Consider the following 21,657-nt stretch of genomic DNA (forward strand, 5'->3'; position numbering starts at 1 on the left):
ACGAGGTACAACCACACAAGACTGATCATTGTCAGTTCGTAACAAGATAACACTGTGATGTACAGACAAGTTGTGACGTTGTGCAAAGTAATGTCGAACAAGTGGATCATGAATCTGCGTAGCAGATGGAGGCCATTGAGTACAAATATACTGCAAAAGAAACTGTAAAGAAGCATCAGCAGCTGTCGTGGAAGCAATGCAACGAAAATCCACAAGAAAACCATTAGCTAATTCCTTATCTTGCAAATCAATAAACATGCATGACAATTCGGAAGAATCAAACACTGTGTCAGGACCAATAGGTACATGAGGCCAAGCATCAGCATTGCCATGCTGGCTCATAGGCCGAAACAAAATTTTGTAATTGTAGTTAGACAAAAATAAAGACCAACGTTGCAACTTTTCTGCAGTATGGGCCGGAACTGGCTTTGACAGGTGAAACAACGATGTCAAAAGCTTATGGTCGGTGACCAAAGAGAACTTGCATATACAATAGCTAAGGCTTCTTTCTCGATTTGAGAATAATTTTGCTGGGCAGAACTGAGCAACTTAGATGCAAAAGTGATTGGGCAATTGACAGAATTAATGCAGTGTGAGAGAACCACTCCAATGCCATGAGAAGACGCATCGACAGCCAAAACAACTGGTTTGGAGGAATCAAAAAGCAATCACTCAACAAAGCAGATTTGAGCTTGTGGGAAGCAGCATCATATTCCAACGACCAAACAAAAGGAACATTCTTACGCTGAAGGTGATGCAAAGGTGCTGCAATCTGCTCTGCATTTGGTATAAACTGAATACAATATGTAATTTTGCCCAACACAGACTGAAGTTCTTTCAAGTTCCTGGGTGCTGGAAAGTCTCTAATCGTACTGAGATGTGACAGCAAGGGGTGGATACTCTGTCCATTAATCATATATCCTAAATAATGAATCTCACTTCGAAAAAATTTGCACTTGTCTCTGTTACACTTTAGTCCTGCATGCAAAAGTACAGTAAATAAGGCATCCAAATTCTGCAAATGTTCATCAGGGGTGCGACCTGATACAACTATATCATCCAGATAATTGGAACAACCAGGGATTGAGGTACACAACTGCTGCAAATAAGACTGAAAAATAGCAGGAGCCAAAGCACAACTGAACGGAAGGCAGCGAAACTTGAACAATCCAAGGTGGGTGTTGATCACAAAATAGCGCTGTGACTGTTCATTGAGTGGAATCATCTGAAAGTATGTGTCCCACAAGTCAATTGTGGAAACGAATCTTCCCACACAAAGCTTATCAAAAATGTCTTCAGGATGCAGTAAGGGAAACGTAGCTACCACTGCCTGGCGATTTATTGTTGACTTAAAGTCAGCACAAATACAGAGACAACCATTTGGTTTCTTCACACAGCAGAAACAGGTCTAATGTCACCACTGTCTTGCAAATGCGTAAGTTCAGCAGCTACAGCGTCACGAAGTGCATGTGGTACTGGTCGTGCACGGTGGAAAACAGGCATGGCATTGTCTTTAACTACAACAAGTGCTGCATAGTCTGTGGCACAACCTAGGCCATCAGAAAAGAGTTCAGCAAAATCATGTCCAGTAAATGCAGTCAGTGTGGAATGTGGACGATGAAGTGGGGGTGTACCAAGTAAGTCATATGTTGATCTGTCCAGTAAAAAAACTGAACACACCAGTGTCCAGCTGCATGAGAAACAGAACGTCCACAAATGTTCAAAGTCACAAAAACTTTCCTCGCATCGCTTGGAATGCGAGAGGAAGTGTCTGGTAAAACTTGTTTATCCACATGACGAGCTGTAGAGGCACATGGAGTAGAAGGCTTTACATAAATGCCATTAATGTCCATAGGCTGATGGGAATCATGATTGCGGTGGTTTCCGTTGCAGTGACGCCCACGCAAGTCATGCGAATGGGAGACTAGTTGTGAATTAGAGTTTCTCTTACTGCACACAGCTTGTACATGTCCTTTCTTATTACAAAAATAACACTGCACTTGATCAGATGGGCAACTGACCCGTAGGTGGGTATGAAAGCAGTTCGGACAAGATTTCAGTTTCTTAGTGGGTGCCTGGTTTGAAACTCGTTTACTTGTGCGTGAGCGGCACAGTGTGGCGTGCTGTGCTGGGGCTGGGCGGGAGGGCACATGTTGTGCCGCGCTAACAGTACACACACCTGGGGTCACATTGAACGCGGAAATAGCCATGTCTAATGCATCTTGTCTGTCAAGCAAGTCCACTACTCCCTGCAAAGATGGGTTTTTTAATTTGAGCATTTTCTCGTGGATGCGGTGATCCGCATCTGCACAGTAGCATCTCTAATCATTATATCAGCATATGAGCATCACAATCAGAAGTTAGTCCCTGAAGGTCTGATAACCATGATTTATTGAACTGGGTATGGCCACGCCGGAGACAAAAGAATTTGTAGCATGCAGCTACCACATTTACACTGTCATGGAAGTGGGAGTTCAAAGCATCAATCACTCCATCGTAAGTTTTAGTTTCTGGGCGGGTGGTGGGAAACAATTTTATGAGCACACGGTATAACACAACACCCACCTTGGCAATGAAAAAAGCAACCCGCTCTGTACCTGGTATGTTGTATGCTGTGAAGTGTGCCTCGAGCTGGACGAAGTATTCTGGCCAGTGTTCAACATCTGGGTTGAAGGCACAAAATGGTGGCGCTGGAGGCATTGTTGGTGGTGGTACAGGTGGAGGTGCCATAGTAGCTGCAGTTTGTAGTGTGACCAGTCCATTTACGGCAGCAAGCAGCTGCGTCATTTGCTGAACCTGAAAACGTACAAGATCAGACAGTGAAGCCTTTTCCTGTGACGAAGCCATGGTTTACACAAATGAAAGTCTTATAGCGAAAGGTGGGAGCACTCAGATACAGTCACACTGGGCAAGCACAAAAAGAAAGCAGTACCGAACACGAAAGACTCATCGCCAGCTTTTATATCCCGCCTGGAAGGTGGCACGTGGGTCTGCTCCTGTAACTAAAGGGTAGGCCAAATGTAGGAAGCTAGGAGGAGCAGGTGAGGTAGAACTCTTGGTACTGCAATTAAAAGTGGTTTTGCTATATCACAACACTATATTGTGAATACATAAATTGTAACTTAACTTTGGCTGAGATGAGCATGAAGTTGTACATCAATCAAATATAACATCGACTAGAAGTTACAAAGGCAAAATCTGTAGTGGCTCGTCCACTAGGAAATAGAAACAGTGGTCTTGGTCGTCTACTCAGAATCAAATGGGCTGAATCTGGAGCTGCGCTTGTAGAGCTGCACAGTGCCAGCTAGAGGGTGCTGTCGTCGGTGTCTGTGTCGTGGAACCAACCTAAGAACTTGTACCTACGCTATGGCATCGTAGCTATCAATACCACTCCCTTGATGCATCAGAATGTATCCTATGAACCGATCCCTTCTTCTAGTCAAGTAGTGCCACAAATTCTTCTTCTCCCCAATTCTATGTGGTATCTCCTTATTAGTTACGTGATCTGCTCTGCCTATCTAATCCTAATCATTCTTCTGTAGCACCACATTTCGAAAGCTTCTATTCTCTTCTTTTCTAAACTATTTTATTGTCCATGTTTCGGTTCCATACATGGCTACACCCCATTCAAATACTTTCAGAAAAGACTTCCTGACACTTAAATCTATACTCAATGTTCATAAATTTCTCTTCTTCAGAAACGCTTTCCTTGCCATTGCCAGTCTACATTTTATGTCCTCTCTACTTTGACCATCATCAGTTATTTTGCTCCCCAAATACCAAAATTCATCTATTTCTTTAAGTGTCTGATTTCCTAATCTAACTCCCTCAGCATCACCTGATTTGATTTGACTACATCCCATTATCCTCGTTTTGCTTTTGTTGATGTTCATCTTATATTCTCTTTTCAAGACATTCTCCATTCTGTTCAGCTGCTCTTCCAGATCCTGTGCTCTCTCACACAGAATTACAACGCCATTGGCAAATCTCAAAGTTTTTATTTCTTCTCCATGGATTTTAAATCCTACTCCAAATTTTTCTTTTGTTTCCTTGACTGCTTGCTCAATATACAGATTGAATAATATCAGGGATATGCTACAACCCTGTCTCACTCCCTTCCCAACCACTGCTTCCCTTTCATGCCTGTTGGCTCTTATAACTGTCATATGGTCTCTGTACAAATTGTAAATAGCCTTTTGCTCCCTGTATTTTACCCCTGCCACCTTCAGAATTTGAAAGAGAATATTTCAGTCAACATTGTCAAAAGCTTTCTCTAAGTCTACAAATGCTAGAAGCATAGGTTTGCCTTTCCTTAATCTATCTTATAAGGTAAGTCATAGGCTCAGGTGTTCCAACATTTTTATGGAATCCAAACTAATCTTCCTGAGGTCAGCTTCTACCAGTTTTTCCATTCATCTGTACAGAATTTGTGTTAGTTATTAAATTGATGGTTCAGTAATTTCCACATCTGTCAACGCCTGCTTTCTTTGGAATTGGAATAATTAAATTCTTCTTGAAATCTGAGGGTATTTCACCTGTCTCAAACATTTCTCACCAGATAGAAGAGTTTTGTCAGGGTTGGCTCTCCTAAGGCTATCAGTAGTTCTAATGGAATGTTGTCTACTCCTGGGGCCTTGTTTCGACTGGGTCTTTCCGTGCTCTGTCAAACTCTTCACGCAGTATCATATCTCCCATTTCATCTTTATGTACATCCTCTGGCCATATTAACTGTGTATATTTGGGTGTTGTGAACAGTGAAAGTAAAGAACTGTGAAACTCAACTGTGCATCTGTCAGCTACATCACTTACAGTAGTCAGTATTGAACTTCCACCCATCACCCCACCCCCCACCCCCCTAGTTTTCGCCAGCATCACAACTTAGTATGTCAACACAGAGGACTATCAACGAAGAAATAAAGCAGGCAAACATCACATATGGTGCCCCCGGTGAGGATTATTGTAGTTGGGCACAATAAACTAGGACTCACGAGCTTTGAACAGTGAACTCAAGAGTGGTTTACAGCACACTGATCTTAATGAAGGAGATGCAACAGCCACTCAGTGTTTGGGTTTCATGGTCACAGTATGACAGCAGCCAGTCAGTGGGTGGTTTCTATGGAAGCAGCCATTGAGTACAGGAGCAGCCAATCAGCATAGCCAGGATAAACAAGATGCTTCACTGAGAAAATTACAACTTGCAGTAGTTGTGCAGATGATGAATCAAGATGAGAACCATAGTAGCAGGAAGTGAGTGAATAAGAATAAGGTAATTTCATAGCAAAAGCTGTTTTACATTATTTATATTAAGTGATACATAATGAGTGGCCTTAATGAACAAGACAGTGTGATGGGAGGCAATGGACAACAGGGGACTGGTTCTGTAGACAATAGTGATTATAAGTAAGACATGAATGTAACTTTGAATGATGGGGACAAAAGTCCTATTGTAAATTAGATGATAAAAGCGTCATCTACATTGTATGGTGCTGTGAGTGAAATGGACAAAAACAGTACTGAAGCAGGTGAAATCACTAAGGTTAAGGGGGAGGAATCTAGTAGCAAAAGCCAGCAAGGGCAACAGTTTATGGCAGATGGAAAATTGGAAGTGATGTTAAGGCAAATTATGAGTAATATTTGTAATAAAGAAGACATTAGTAGCATGAAAAAGGACATTAGCAGGGTGAAAAAGAAAACTGATAGCATTAGAAATGACATGGTTAGCTTAAAGGATGAACTGGAGAAAGAAATTAAAAAGAATATTAAGGTAGTCAGCTCTAGTCTTTCAGAATTAAATAAGAAGGTTGGGGGCGGTAGTTAAAGATTGTGATGAAAAGTTGAAGAAAGTAGAGCAGAATACTAATGAGAAATTAACATTAATAAGTAGTAAATGTGTAGAAGAGAGAAAGCAACTTTGTGATGACTATAGTAGGAGAGTGGCGGCTTCTGAAAAACAGTGTAAAGATGAAGTCAAAGCAACCAGGAAATTTTGAGGTGAAAATAGGGTTAAACTTGAGAGCAATAAGATTAAAAATGATTTTAAAATGGAGGTAGAAACAAAGTGTGCAGTAGTGGTAGAAGAAAAGCTGGTAAAAGTAAATAAAAATGTAGATTCAAAATTGGCTGAAACAGAGAAAAAGAAGGAAGAGGTACAAAATCTAAAGTATAGAGTATGTAGTGTCCCAAACAGTCCTTCATTTGATAGTTGTCAGAAATTTAATAATTTTGAACCATATGGGGAACTGCATACAGTGGATTTCATTAGGGAATTTAATGATTTGTCTGAAACATGGAATTGTAGTGCCTCAAGAATTTCGGGGTAAATTCTAGAGACACTCAATTTTCCACCACTCAAACATGCATTATTTTAAAGATGAGTGTGTGAAAGTGAAACTGTGTCTACTGCATTACGATTATGTGTGTGCAAGACTGGCGTGGGCAGGTATCCACAGCGCACGCCTCAGAAGTTACACCCCCAGCACAAGGAGCAAGCGCGCCATACTCCGTGATGGCGTGACATCAGTCATTATTAGGAACGGTTGAAGTGTGTAAAAGAAAAGAAAAGACACCAACTATTACTCACTTACTTTCATGAGTCACTGTTGTTGGACTCGCAGAAGTCAAGATGCATGTTCACGATTTTGGGAGAGAAGGAATGGTTGTTAAACCAGCTTTCTCATAAATGTTATTGAATGGGTCTCTGGAAGTTATATGTTTAATTCAACCTAAAGAAACTTATTGTAATTTGAGTCAACTACATCGCTAATTGACAAGTATGTCAATAGTAAAGTTTGTATATGTGATCATCAGATTACAGAAAATAAGAAGATATTTTTGTTTGCCACACATGTCACAAAAAACCACCAGAATGTGGTGATCGAAGTGATCAGGGCTCAAAAAATGGGAATTTTTTGGAGAAAATTGAGATGGTAAAAAGTTTAGAGTTGCCATAGCAACCCTTAATAACAAGACAAAGAAATTGGTCCACAGAATTCAATTAAGAAGATTTGGGTGTGGGAAGGAAGCAATCCTCACACACACAGTAACCAGCCAATGTCGACGCAGTAACCAGCCGACACTGACGCAGTAACCAGCCAAAGCCGACGCAGTTATCAGCCACCGACATCGACGCAGTATCCAGTTGCTGATGCCGATGCAGTAACCTGCCACCATTGCTGACTGCAACAGCTGCCATTTGAGTTGCTGACTCACATCCGCTCGCCCATGTCGATGCCGCGGCCAACATTTGACGCTGCTGGCGACTGTGCTTTTCACTGGTGCCGATTCTACAAAACTCTATGCTGGGTGAGCTAAATACAATAACTATTTGAATGTAAAGTAGTATGGTCATTATTCTAAGAGGTGAATTTTTTTAATGACCACAAGGTCAAAAAAGATTAAAACTATGGAGCAGGAACAACAATCTACAGAAACTGCAGAACCACCCGTGGCCATAACAGTGAATAAGGACATGCCAGATTTGTCTGAAGTAATAAATTTAATCAAGGCCCAGAGCATATAATTAAATGCTAGATTAGATGCAGATTTAGCTTCTTTAAGACAGGAACTCAGTGTTACATTAAGAAAGGAATTGGATGAAACCTTAAATGATAAAGGTGTTAAGTTAGATTCAATAAATACACAACTGAACATCAGATTAGATGTTCAGAGTGAGGTTCTAAGTAGCCAAAGGGAAATCTTAAAACATCAAGCAACAAATATAAGTCTGCTGAAGACTGAATTTGACACTCTGAATATAAAGTCAAGAATCTGTAGGTAGATTTAAAGAGTGAACTATCCAGTTGTTTAAATACTCATATCAATGAATGATTTACTGAATTTAACTAGACAGGAGGAGCAATTACAGAATATGACACGTGTAGGTTTGTTCCATGTCAAAATAGATGCTCAAAGCAAAGAATCTAGTAGTCGATGTGAAGGCATAGTTACTTTGGAAACTGATGAATTTGACGCCAAATGTAATAATAAAGAACCTGATCTTAATGAAAAATTAGAATCTTGTGAAAATGTATGTAATGTTAAATTTAATTCTGTAAGACAGGAAATGAATTCTTTGGAAGAGGGCACAAATCAGCGTAAGGAATTAATATTAATTATTCAATCAAAAATTCCAGGTGTTAGTATACGAGCTGTCAGTTCGCAAGTAAATAATGTAATGCAAAGTTTTAAAGAAAAATTAGCCAACATTGACTAGATAAAGGAAAGTAGTCTGGCAGAATCTTTTGAGATAATTATACATTGAGAAAGTTATGAGAGTATAATCTCTGGAAACATTGTAACTGTTACTTTTTACAAACCTAATGATGCTAGCAAGGTTATGGACAAAGAATTCAAACTTTTCCACGTCAGATTAGAACACAGAATAACTTTACTTAATGTAAAAGGGTAATTGTTTTGTTGTGGGGAGTCTTTCACACAAAATTAAATGAGAAGTACTGGTATGCACTTGCTCAAATGAGGTTAATATCAGATCCATGGGATCCGGGCGGAGTCACATCTATTCCCCAGGGACATTAACATTCTGTGTTGGGTGACGAGTCTCTCTCTCTCTCTCTCTCTCTCTCTCTCTCTCTCTCTCTCTCTCTCTCTCTCTTTCCGTAGGAGTTGCTAAGATCTTTCTTCAAGGACAGTGAAGGTGAGAATCTCTGTTCTGCAGGAGATGTTTAACATCATACCTTCCCCGGCTTCTCACTCAAGTAGCGGCGAATTAGGGATCCTGGGGAAGGCAGGTGGGAAGGGTTTCCTGTCTTTGGGGCTATCTTCTTTCACTTCTTCGATCTTAGCAACCATTTCTATTTTTTCATTTCTTACTTCTCATCTGAGTACCGGTCCATCTTTTCCTCTGTCCATATGAATAAGCTTCTATCACTGAAGTCCTTCTCAATTTCCATGGTTTTCAATAACCTTCTATGTATTTTACATAAGCTAGCCAAAGAATCAGGCTGCACGACTACCCATATGCATACACACAATGAAACACAAAGACGCAAACATAAAAGATAATGTGAGAACCATCATGTAATGAGGGGGAATGTTGTACACATAATGATGGGTATGCACACATGGTTATTTGAGGTGATGGTGCTAGGGCAATGAACTATGAAGACTACTCAAGAAGGAGGAGGAGGGCGCACCCAGCATTTACTGAATGGAAAAAAGGGCAGATAGGCAGACCAAAGAGAGGCTGGCCTATACTGTGTGGGCAGGGGCACCATGAAGGGGATCAACCTGTACCATAGATTAGGAAGTTAAAAGGGGCATACCTACCAAAACAGGAGGAGAAAGGGTACGCCTAGGATCAACCCGTATAAGCTATAGGTACTGTTCCTAAAGGGAAGGACAGTATCATGACAGAAGTCACACAATTTGATAGAGGTTATTCTGGTAAGTTTGAATTCTCTATTCCACTAGCCTTGTCAGGTTTGCAAATGTCCAAGAAGGGAACACTCTTATTCTACCCAGAGTTCCTCCAGATTACACTAAGTAATGATGAAGTACATACTGAGAAAAGGTAGAACGAGAAACAAGAACAAAGCAACACAATATTCATGAGTTATGTGCACCTGGTATTTATGATTGGAAAGGTCATGAATTTTAGATTTTTTAAAGAGCTAACTGCAACATTGATCAAAAGGTTCAAGTTTTATAGTTGTGGTAGATAGGAAAAAAAGGGGAGTTATATTAATCACACAATTGTTAAAAGGAATGTCATGCAAACTGATTGAAGCATAAATTAACGTTATATGTATACAATATTGATGTACATAGAGAACATGTATAGAATATCATGTGTTCGAGCTAAGGGGAGGGATATGTAGTGCCTTGAGAATTTCAGGTTAAATTCTAGAGTCACTCATATTTCCACTGTCTTGAACACGCATTATTTTAAAGACGAGTGTGTGAAAGTGGAACTGTGTCTACTGTGCCATGATTATGTGTGAGCAGGACTGGCATTTACTGGGTGGTTGATCGGCACTGGCAGGTACCCGCAACGCTTGCCTCAGAAGTTACATGCCCAGCACAAGGAGCAAGCACACCGCACTCTGTGACGGTGCGACGTCAGTTATTATTAGGAACAGTTGAATTGTGAAAAAGAAAAGAAAAGACACTTACATTTACTTACTTATTCACTTACTTTCATGAGGCTCGGATGGTGGACTAACTAGAACTTTGAAAGATTTATAATACTGTGTTTATGGTAAAGCTTATGTACTAGTATCTGAAGGACCAGAAATTGTTGAACTTACGAAAAATGATTCCTGTATGTGAAAGCTGTTATGTGTTGTGAAAATATAGTGGGATTGAGTTCAAAGTATATTGAGTGTACGGAGTTATTTTAAGAGTAGAGAAAATTCCTCCAAAACAGCATCTTATTTTCGGAGAAGAAGGGGGGCAGACCATCGCAGCCAGCTATCCTGAAAAGAATTGTGTTGATAAAGTGGAGAGAGTGAAGCACTCAGTGGAAGATCTTAGGAGGAATTTTGATGACAATAATCAATTGGGGAGAGAATTTCAGGTAAATAGGATGATCACAACTAATTATAGTAGAAAATATGGAACAGTTGGGTGAAGGATAGCCAGAATGGACATGGAAATGGTAGAAGAAATTCAAGTAACAGAAATGGAGGAGATGATTTTAATTCTGTATCAAACCATTTAAACTAGTTAATGCTCCAGTTTTGGCTCGCACTAGAGCAGGTAGTGATAAAGAGCCACTTGTATATAAATGTGCTGTAATCAGAGGTAAGAGCAATGTAAATGATAGTAGTAAGACGAGTGTAATTTCTAATTATAGTGAGATAAGAAGTTTTAGTTTTGTACATGTGTAGGTTCTTAGCTGAAGTGCACATAAGGGATAGGATATATTGTGAGGTCATTGTTAATATTTTGTGTGTTTTAAAAAGATTTCTGCATGAATGAATCCTGTTAACTCCACTTATAATTCAAATTGCTCTTTTCTGAGTTACAAATACTTTATTTGCCATTGGTTGGTTACCCAAGAATATTAAGCCATAAGATAACAATGAATGGAAATAGCCAGAATAAGCAGCCTTAACAGCATCACTATTAGCAGTTGTTGCTATAATATGTAGAGCATAATTTGCTGAACTAAGTCTTTTTCTTAAGTCCAAAATATGGCAAGACCAATTTAATTTATTGTCAATGAGGAGGCCTAAAAATTTTGTTGAATAAACTTGATGTATATATTGATGATTACAGCTTAGACTTATGTCATCGTGAACTTTGTGAGACCCATGGAAATGTATGAACTGGTTTTTTTTTTTTATTATTATTATTTAAAGTTAGGCCATTGCATCTGAACCACTTATGGAGGTCATGTAACACCATGTTGGCAGATGATGCAATATCATTTTCAGGTGTTTTTTTCAATTACAAGAGACATATCATCTGCGAAAAGAGTAAATTAGAACAGTGAGGAAGGTCACTAATAAAAATAAGAAAGAGCAAAGGGCCAAGCACTGAACCTTGCGGCATGGCTACACAAACTGTTCCCCAGCCATATGAAGCTATTGAGCCATCTACATGATTCAGCAATACCCTCTGCTTTCTGTTAGTCAGGTATGATCTGAGCCACATTCTCACTGTGTCAGTTAAACCATAATAGGCTGCTTTTGAAAGGATTTCATGGCTCACACAGTCCAAGGTTTTGGTTAAGTTGCAAAAAAAACCAACTAAAGCCAATTTATTGTTCAGTGCTTCTAGAACATTATTAGTTAAGGAGAATATGGCATCATCAGTTGACACGCCTGATTGGAAACTAAATTGGCACTGACTAAGAGCCTTGTGGAAATTCAGGTGTTCTACAATTCTCCTATGCATCAGGTTCTCAAGAACATCGGAGAAGCATGTTAAAAGGGATATAGGACAGTAGTTAGAAGCATCAGTTTTTCCCCCTTCTTGAACAGTGGTTTCACATCGGCATACTTCATTCTATCAGGGACAATACCTTGTCAAAGAGGTTCATTAAATAGATGGCAAAGTATTACACAAACAGCATTACGACAATATTTGAGTACCTTAGTGGAGATATTATCAAAACCAGATGACATTTTGGTTTGCATTTTATTGATGATCCTTTTCACTTCACTGACTGTGACTAGGGTTATGAGCATTTGATTAATTTTGCACAGACCAGATCCTTTCAGCCTCATTGACTGAACCCCTACAGCCAGAAAGATAATTAAAATAACGGTGCTGGCAGACATGGCCGAGTAATGAAAAAGATTACTGTATACAAACGAATGTGGTGTAACTGCATTGATGATATATTTTTGAACTAGGCAATCTTGGGCACTGTGCATGTTGTGCAATTCATGACACTGCAGCTGGGAATCAGAGCTTAACAGAAAGACCAATATTTTAGTGAGTTACAAGTTGCATTTTCAGATCTATAGGGTATCTGAAAACTTCTATTCGCATTCTGAGGAATTACAAGCTTAAAGTGGTAATATTAGGATGAAGAAAAGAAATTTTGCTGTTTAACTGATAATGGTGGTGCTAGGGTGATGTGAAGGTTCTGACAGGTCAACAGTTTGGTGTGATTTTGTGAGGATTTAATTTTCTGGTTGAATGAAAGTAGTACTCAGAGTTGAGTAGAGAAGTGGCACAAAGAGTTGGTACAACTTCCATCCCCTTAATTTTGATTTGAATAGTAATTAAGTTATGTGATGACGACCCTATTATTTTCTCATACTGTAATGATTATTAAACCTATGCTACTGCACATCTTGAGTTTTTGCTAGAGGTAATGTACATATTTTAGACACTAAGGTGATATTTTGCAAATGGGAAAGACACAAAAGTCTTTCAAGTTTAACCAGTTTCAGACAAAGTTACAACTTAGAGTAATGCTTTGTAGTGTAATGTGCAATTGATTTTAAAATTTTACTAGTCCACACCTTTCGTACTATAGACAATTTTGGTGCTGATTATTGTGACTTTATGAGAATTGTGTATTGTGTCTATTTATGGAGTACTGACTATCATTTTTAGTGTGAAACATTTTTCTTCAGCTTAGAAGTAAAAGTAAGTGTACTAAAGTAGGGTAATTTTATCTATTTTTTTTCATGTATTGTGGCAGAGGAGAACCCTCTCCAAGGAAACTGTTACCAATGCATTTCCTTACTAACTGCCACTTGGGCCTGTTGAAGGAATGGACGACTTGGTGAGAAAAGTGTTAAAACTCATTGAAAAAGTGAAAGTGCTTGTGAAAAATACTGAACAATGAGCAAGTGAAATTTTCTGTCAAAAAAAGTGAACTGCAATGCACAGTAATTTAACTTTTTGCAACCCATGAGGACCTTTTTTTTTTTTAAGTAAGACAGGATTTGTATAAAGTGATATGTATCTTAGAATGTAGTCCTTGTTTACCCAAAAAGGACATCACTTATGATGAAGATGCCTAAATTTTATTAATAGTATAACTTGTAGATATTTTGTGCCATTGTACAATACACTGTATGTAAATATCAGCCACCATTTCCCTTCACCCTGGCTGTCCCAATCACCTGATCTTAATCCGTGTGACTTCTGGCTGTGGGGCTATCTGAAAGATGTTGTGTTCAGTGTTCCGACTGCAAACTTAGCTGCATTGAAGGCACGCATTGTGCAACACATTCTGAACATGACCCTAGAAACATATTGATCAGTTGTGGAACATGCTGTTTCTCGATTTCAACTTGTTGCACAAAATTGTGGACAGCATACTGAACATGTTTTGTGCCCGTCACATGGAGATTAATAATCAAATTTGATTCTGATTTATGCTTTTTATGCGTTTTTTGGCCTCAGGACAATTAAAAACCAATGTGATTAATGCTTTTTATGCAGTTTTTGGCCTCAGGACAATTAAAAACTGACTTTTCCCATTCAATGTGATATGACCTTGCCATGGTGGATGGGCTAATGTAACTAACAGTATCACACCTGTACACCCACGCACACCTTAGGCATTGTTGTATGATTCATTTGTCATTTGTAGTTGGCCACTGTTAAATTATGATGCTTACTGCACTATCTAAAGTACATAACAGTGATCTCAGAAAGGTACAAGTTAGTTGAATGTAGTCAATTACAGTCATTGGAAAAGGAATGGACAAGGTACAGGGACACAGTACTAGAAGTGGCTAAAGAGTGTCTTGGAACAGTAGTGTGTAAAGGTAGGATGAAGCAAACAGCTTGGTGGAATGACACAGTCAAGGCAGCCTGTAAAAGGAAAAAGAAAGTGTATCAAAAATGGCTGCATACTAGAACTCAGGTAGACAGAGAAAGTTATGTTGAAGAAAGAAACAATGCCAAACAGATAATTGCAGCATCCAAGAAGAAATCTTGGGAAGACTTTGGAAACAGGTTGGAGACTTTGGGTCAAGCTGCTGGGAAACTACACTGGAGTGTAATTAGCAGTCTTTGAAAGGGAAGTAAGAAGGAAATGACAAGTATTTTGGACAGGTCATGAAAACTGCTGGTGAATCCTGTGGATGCCTTGGGCAGATGGAGAGAATATTTTGAAGAGTTGCTCAATGTAGGTGAAAATACGATCAGTAATGTTTCAGATTTCGAGGTAGAATGGGATAGGAATGATGATGGAAATAGGATCACATTTGAGGAAGTGGAGAAAATGGTCAATAGATTGCAGTGCAATAAAGCGGCTGGGGTGGATGAAATTAAGTTGGAACTCATCAAATACAGTGGAATGTCAGGTCTTAAATGACTACACAGGATAATTGAAATGGCCTGGGAGTCGGGATAGGTTCCATCAGACTGGACAAAAGCAGTAATCACACCAATCTTTAAACATGGAAACAGAAAAGACTGTAACAACTACAGAGGTATCTCTTTAATCAGCGTTGCATGTAAAATCTGCTCACGTATTGTTGAAAGGAAAGTGCGAGTATTAGTTGAGGACCAATTGGATGAAAATCAGTGTGGGTTGTCAGGACCAGATCTTTAGCTTATGGCAAATAATGCAGAAGTGTTACGAGTGGAACAGGGAACTGTATCTATGCTTTATACATCTAGAAAAAGCATATGAGTGGGTTCCTAGGAGGAAGTTATTGTCTGTTCTACAAGATTATGGAATAGGAGGCAAACTTTTGCAAGCAATTAAAGGTCTTTACATAGATAGTCAGGCAGCAATTAGAGTTGACGGTAAATTGAGTTCATGGTTCAGAGTAGTTTCAGGGGTAAGACAAGGCTGCAACCTGTTTCCACTGTTGTTCATATTATTTATGGATCATATGTTGAAAACAATAGACTGGCTGGGTGAGATTAAGATATGTGAACACAAAATAAACAGTCTCGCATATGCGGATGACTTAGTTGTGATGGCAGATTCGATTGAAAGTTTGCAAAGTAATATTTCAGAGCTGGATCAGAAATGTAAGGACTATGGTATGAAGATTAGCATCTCCAAAACGAAAGTAATATCAGTGGGAAAGAGATATAAACAGATTGAGTGCCAAATAGAAGGAACAAAGTTAGAACAGATGGATGGTTTCAAGTACTTAGGATGCATATTCTCACAGGATGGCAACATAGTGAAAGAACTGGAAATGAGGTGTAGCAAAGTTAATGCAGTGAGCGCTCAGCTACGATTTACTCTCTTCTGCAAGAAGGAAGTCAGTACCAAAACTAAGTTATCTGTACACCGTTCGAACTTTTGACCAACTTTGTTGTATGGGAATGAAAGCTGGGTGGATTCAGGTTACCTTATCAGTAAGGCTGAGGTTACAGATATGAAAGTAGCTAGGATGATTTCAGGTATGAGTAGATGGGAACAATGGCAGGAGGGTGTCCACAATGAGGAAATCAAAGAAGGGGAATGAACTCTATAGGCTTAGATGGTGGGGTCATGTTACACGCATGGGAGAAGCAAGGTTACCCAAGAGACTCATGGGTTCAGCAGTAGAGGGTAGGAGGAGTCAGGATAGACCAAGGAGAAGGTACCTGGATTCAGTTAAGAATGATTTTGAAGTAATAGGCTTAACATCAGAAGAGGCACCAATGTTAGCACTGAATAGGGGATCATGGAGGAATTTTATAAGGGGGACTATGCTCCAGACTGAACGCTGAAAGGCATAATCAGCCTTAAATGATGAGGATGATGACTGCACTATCTATTACTACATTTTGTAACTATTTACTTTTCTTCTGCCATATGTTTTCTTCCTTCTCCGATAATATTCCATTCCAATTTCATGTCATTCTGACCAATAGTATTATTTCTACAGCATAGTTTGAAAGTTTAACTTTAATTATAATTCCCCCCTCCCCCACCCCTCTCTCTCTCTCTACTGGAAATTAACAAAAAACAAGAGAACATTTTTTTAAACATTTATTTTAAAGTTATCAGACGATTTCAAACAAACAAAGTACTATAAATGACACAAAGAGTAATAAAATTAATCATGACAACAAAAACATATCAATACGAATTAAGAAAAATATTTTGTATCGGATTTTCTTTGGTATTTTGTACAGTCTCTGTACAAGTTCCAGCAGTAGTCAGCCATCACATGGCGATCCCCATAGTCTTAATAACTTTACTCCATAATCTTGATGTGCTGGTGCAACCAGTCCCATTGTTCTATGTTGTAATCATCCAAGTTGTCAGAAAATTTATCTAAATGACTGTGCAAACAGTGCAATTTGTTATTCATATTACCTCCTAGTTTTTGGAAATTTTGGAGCATTTTGTCTACTATTTCAGAATTTTCTTCATCTTTGTGATTACTTACTTACTTACTTTACATAATCAGCCCAATGGACCGCATGCTGCTTTGAGAGACTGCCCCCATTTCAGCCTGTCTTCAGCTCCTTTCTGCCATGCTTCTAGCAGTCCCACTCTCTGATGGTCTTTGGATACGCAGTCACTCCATCCAGTTCTAGGTCTCTTCCTATGGGCCCTCTGCTGGTTGGCTTGGTGTTGAGCACAGTTTTCGGCCATTGGTTGTCCTGCATTCAAGCAACATGCCCTGCCCACAGGAGTCATCGTGTCTTCATTATAGCCACAATGTTTGGCTCTTTCTAAATATCATAGAACCCTGCATTCTGATGGATCCTCCATTATTCACTCTCATATCGTTAACTGGTCCAAAAATATTCCAAAGGACCTTCCTGTCAAATATCATCAGTCTGCTCAGGTTTTGCATGGTTGTACTCCAGGTGGCACATCCATGTAGTATACTGGCTGTAGGAATGTTTTGTAGATGTTTATTTTGAAATGTCTTGACAAATTTCTGGTTTTGAGGAGCGTATTAAGGCAGTGGTAATGGCGATTACCTGCCTGTAGTCTTGTCTGTATTTCCATTTTACCTGATGGTTCATCTCTGAATACTGCACCTAGATATCTGAACTCCCTGACTTGGCAACAAGAACTTTCAGTTGTCTGTAAGGGCGGAAGTGGTTCTTGAGTTTCATTATGTCTGTGGTGTAGAACCATGTATTCCATCTTGTCACGGTTGATTTGAAGTCCAATTTTCCTCACTGTTGTTTCCAGAATGTAAGCCATTCCCCCTAATTCTTCTTGCCACCCAGATAGTAGCACTATATCATCAGCATATCTGAGGCACTTTATGTTCACATCCCCGGTCTGGACTCCTCCAAATTCATTAGATGACATCTCTCATATTACCTTCTCTAATTGAGATTGAAAAGAACAGGTGATAGTTCATCGCCCTGCCATAGTCCAGTTTTTATTTTGAATGCTTCAGTCACCTTATTTACAATTTTTGCCTTTGCTGTAGTATCCATCAGACAGGCCTTCATCAGGCTTACTAGTTTCTTGGCAAAACTGAACTCTTCCAGACACATCAGCATACTTTCCTGATGAATGTAATCATATGCTTTTTTGAAGTCAATCAACAGCATGTATAGTTCTTGACCAAACTCTCACCTTTTTTCTACGATGTGGCATAGGACAAAGATTTGGTTGATAGTAGATCTCCCTTGTCGGAATCCTCCTTGATATTCTTCAATAATGCAATAACGGTGTCTGCCAGCAGTTGGATTTGATCTAGAAGGCAGTTTGAGAAGATCTTATAACAAATATTGAACAGAGCAATACCACAGTAGTTTTCACATGCCATTTGGTCATTCTTCTTGTGGATGGGATAGATTAGTGCATTTCTCCAGTCTTCTGGAATGTTTTCAGTGTTCCAAATGGTCTCTAATAATTTGTGAATCCTTGCGACAAGGTATTCACCCCTTTCCTGAATTATTTCAGCATGGGTGCCATCATCTTCTGGGCTTCTGTCCTTTTTAAGCTGTTTTATCTGCTTCTTCATCTCTTCCACAGTTGGCAGTAGGTATTCAGGTATGCTGTCTGTGGTAGGGGGAAGTTAAAAGAGTGTCGTTGGGTCTTCACAATTTAACAAGTCACTGAAATATTCTTCCCCAACTCTTTGCAATTTGATATTCATTTGTCAGCACCTCTCCTTTGACATTTTTTATCAGTGGGTTTATAGATTTTCCTCAGATAGTTGCCGTTTCTGTACATGTTCTTCATCTTCTTTCCCTGGAAGTCTTCTTTTGCTTCTGTAATAACCCTACTCATGAACTTACTCTTTCTCTTGCAATACCACTTGTGTTTTTCTTTGGACTCCGTCAAATTCTGCCTGACTGCTGTGACCAGTTGCTGATGATAACCACACGTCATGGGCTTATTTCTCCTGGTGTCCGCCTCTTCACAGACCTTATTGAACCATTTCTTCTTCCTCACCACTCTTTTTCTAATGACTGCTCCTGCAACCTTTGTAACCACATTTATAATTTCTTCCCATTGCTGATTTACATCTGAGTCCTCTGTTTCTGGTAGTACTGTAAAATGATTCCTGATCTCAATTTGAAGTTCATTTCTGGTTTCTTCCTGTGCTCCTTTTTCTATTTCTAAATGTGTCACTTTCTTTAGTTTACTTCTTTGCTTTGGTTTCTGGGTGACTCTGAGTTGACTTTTAACCAAGGATTGGTCGGAACCACACTCAGCCCCATGGGAATTTCTTACATCCATAGTCCAGTTCCTGTTAACTGCTATGTGGTTTATTTGGTTAACTGTCTTTCCATGTGGGGATACCCATGTTCCTTTGTGCACCTGTCTATGTGGGAAGCTAGTGCAACTGATAAAAATGCCCTTGGATGTAGCAAAGATAATTAGCCTCATTCCGTTCATCATACTGTTTTCATGCAGACTATGAAGGCCTATTGTGGAAGTAAAGCTGGTCTCCTTTCCAATCATGGCATTAAAATCGCTGTTGAGAATTCTGCAGCTGTTTTTAGGGATGGAATCCATAACATCTTCCAGCTCTGCACAGAATATATCCTTTACTTGATCTTCACTTTCCTCTGTTGGTGCATGACAGTTCACAAAGGTAAGTTGGTGGTTTCTCACTGATAAAGTTAGACTTGAGATTCTTGGACTCACAGCAGTAAAATTCTTTATCTTTGGTACAATGTCTTTGTTAATGCAGAAACCAGTTCCTAAACTGTGCTTGATTGCTTCCCCATAGAAAATTGTGTAACTGTCTATGTCTATTGTCCCAATACCTTCCCATCACACTTCCTGCAGGGCAACCACCAATATTTTCTGCTTTTCCAATTCTCTAACTGAAGTTACTGCTGCCCCAGGTTTGTAAAGAAGCTGTACATTCCATGAACCAAATCACAGTCCCCTTCTATGCTTAGTTTGTTGTATTGGGTATCTGTTCTGTATCCGAGGCTTCTCGCTAGCTTTTGTAACACGACTGGTTTTACAAGGTGGGGTTGTTAGCCCTATGCCCAACCCCCAGCCTGGAGGACCAGGGTATCTCATTTAGTCTGGATCATCACCTTTGACCTGTCTGGCTTGGGAGGCCTTACTGGTAGCTAAGCTACCACTGGCATAGCTCTCAGGATCATTTGACCACACAAGCCCCACCACCACGACCAGGCAAGGATACCATTGGGGAGTCAGCTTTGTGATTCCCCAAAAAATTTTTGACAACTCATACAAAGTTTGAACATGATTCCAATTCAAATTGAGACATGTGGTTTGTGAAATAATCATTGTTTATAAGAGTACAAACTTGTGGCCCATCAAAAATTCCTGCTTTTCACTTTTCTATACTGAGACCAGGAAACAATTGACAATTATATTTGAAGCAATTGCCATTTCTATCTAAAGCTTCAACAAACTGTTTTATAAGCACAAGTTCAATATGTAGGGGTGGAAGAATGATTTTCTCCCCAAATGACCAATGGTTCATAATGAAAGTATCTTTTCTTATAGTCAGGTTCAATCTCAGTCGCCAGTCTTTCCTGCTCCAATGTTCATTTTTTGCATGACTGTTCCATAGACAAAGAAAACAGGGATATTTAATGTATTCATTTTGCTGATCCAATAAAATATTCACCATTTTTAAACCTGTACACACTGACCACTGATGCTGATGAAATGAAATTGTTGCTAAATCAAGTTTAACATTTTAATATTCTTGCTCGAGAGTCGTTGAATGAACTATTAGGATTGAAGCTAATTTATTTCCTTTATGCAGTAAGGCAGATTTAAAACATTTTTTTTTGAGCTGTCTAGGAAAAGTCACCAGTTTTTTGTTTGATGCAGCAAAAGACCCATTAAATTTAAAAGCCCAAATATATCACAAGAATGTAGAATATCTTTCATCTCATTAAACTATGGAAGAATGTTGTGCTCTCTAGTTCAATAGGATGTTACTGACATGCCAGGCTGAAGGCAATGTTTTTCTTTTAGTCTTGACACAAGCTGCTCAGCCGATTTCTTAGATAAATTTAAATCTGAAATCAAGTCGTTTGGCTCACCTGAGAAAAGCCTTGCAGCATAGGACTGCATTCTTTGAATTAACTTTAACTATTACTTTTACACTGACTGTCTAAACGGATGCCCTTTTTGTCCTCCATGACTCCAATATCAAAGTGACTCCAAGCAAGTTTACAAACGAATTGTGGGCCCCAATGTTTATTTTGTCGTCCAAGTTGTTTTCCAAAATATGCCCAATAGCTTTGTTTTACAAAATTATTTATATTCTATTGTTGCCTTTCTTGACAATATTTACCACATATGTAGCAAAAATGGTCGGGGTTTGTGTCGATGCTCGCCAGCTATGTTTCTTCATTTGTTGTCCTTGGTTTTGATGTACTGGCTAAAAAAAGTGGGAGTGGAAGTGCAGTGCTGTGTACTGCAAATGATGTAACCAACAGATGCACAGTTACGGCCAGTGCACTATTGTTTAACTTTCAATAAGCCTCATTAATAGTTTTCAGGCAAACATCCACATACTGCTACAATAGTTTACTACAAGCAGTAAAAACCTAACCACAGAGTTCACAGTTCTTGAAGAATAGAAAGGTATGTGTGGAGCAGTCACTGCCATTGTTTATTAAAAGAAGATTTCCTTCAAGGACTCATACTTTCTGGAACAAATGCCCAAATGTGGCAGCTGCATGAAGTAACTGACACAGTATCACATTTGTAGAATAATTGTAACAAATGAGTACTGCAATAAGCTTATCTGCACAAAATAATAACAAATGAATGGCAAGCAACAAAAGCTCATCTGTGAAATGACTGATAGTCATGGCATTCGGTGAGAAACAGAGATAGTTAACATA

This window comes from Schistocerca cancellata, chromosome 1 (assembly GCF_023864275.1).
Source record: "Schistocerca cancellata isolate TAMUIC-IGC-003103 chromosome 1, iqSchCanc2.1, whole genome shotgun sequence".
NCBI classification, from domain to species: Eukaryota; Metazoa; Arthropoda; class Insecta; order Orthoptera; family Acrididae; genus Schistocerca; species Schistocerca cancellata.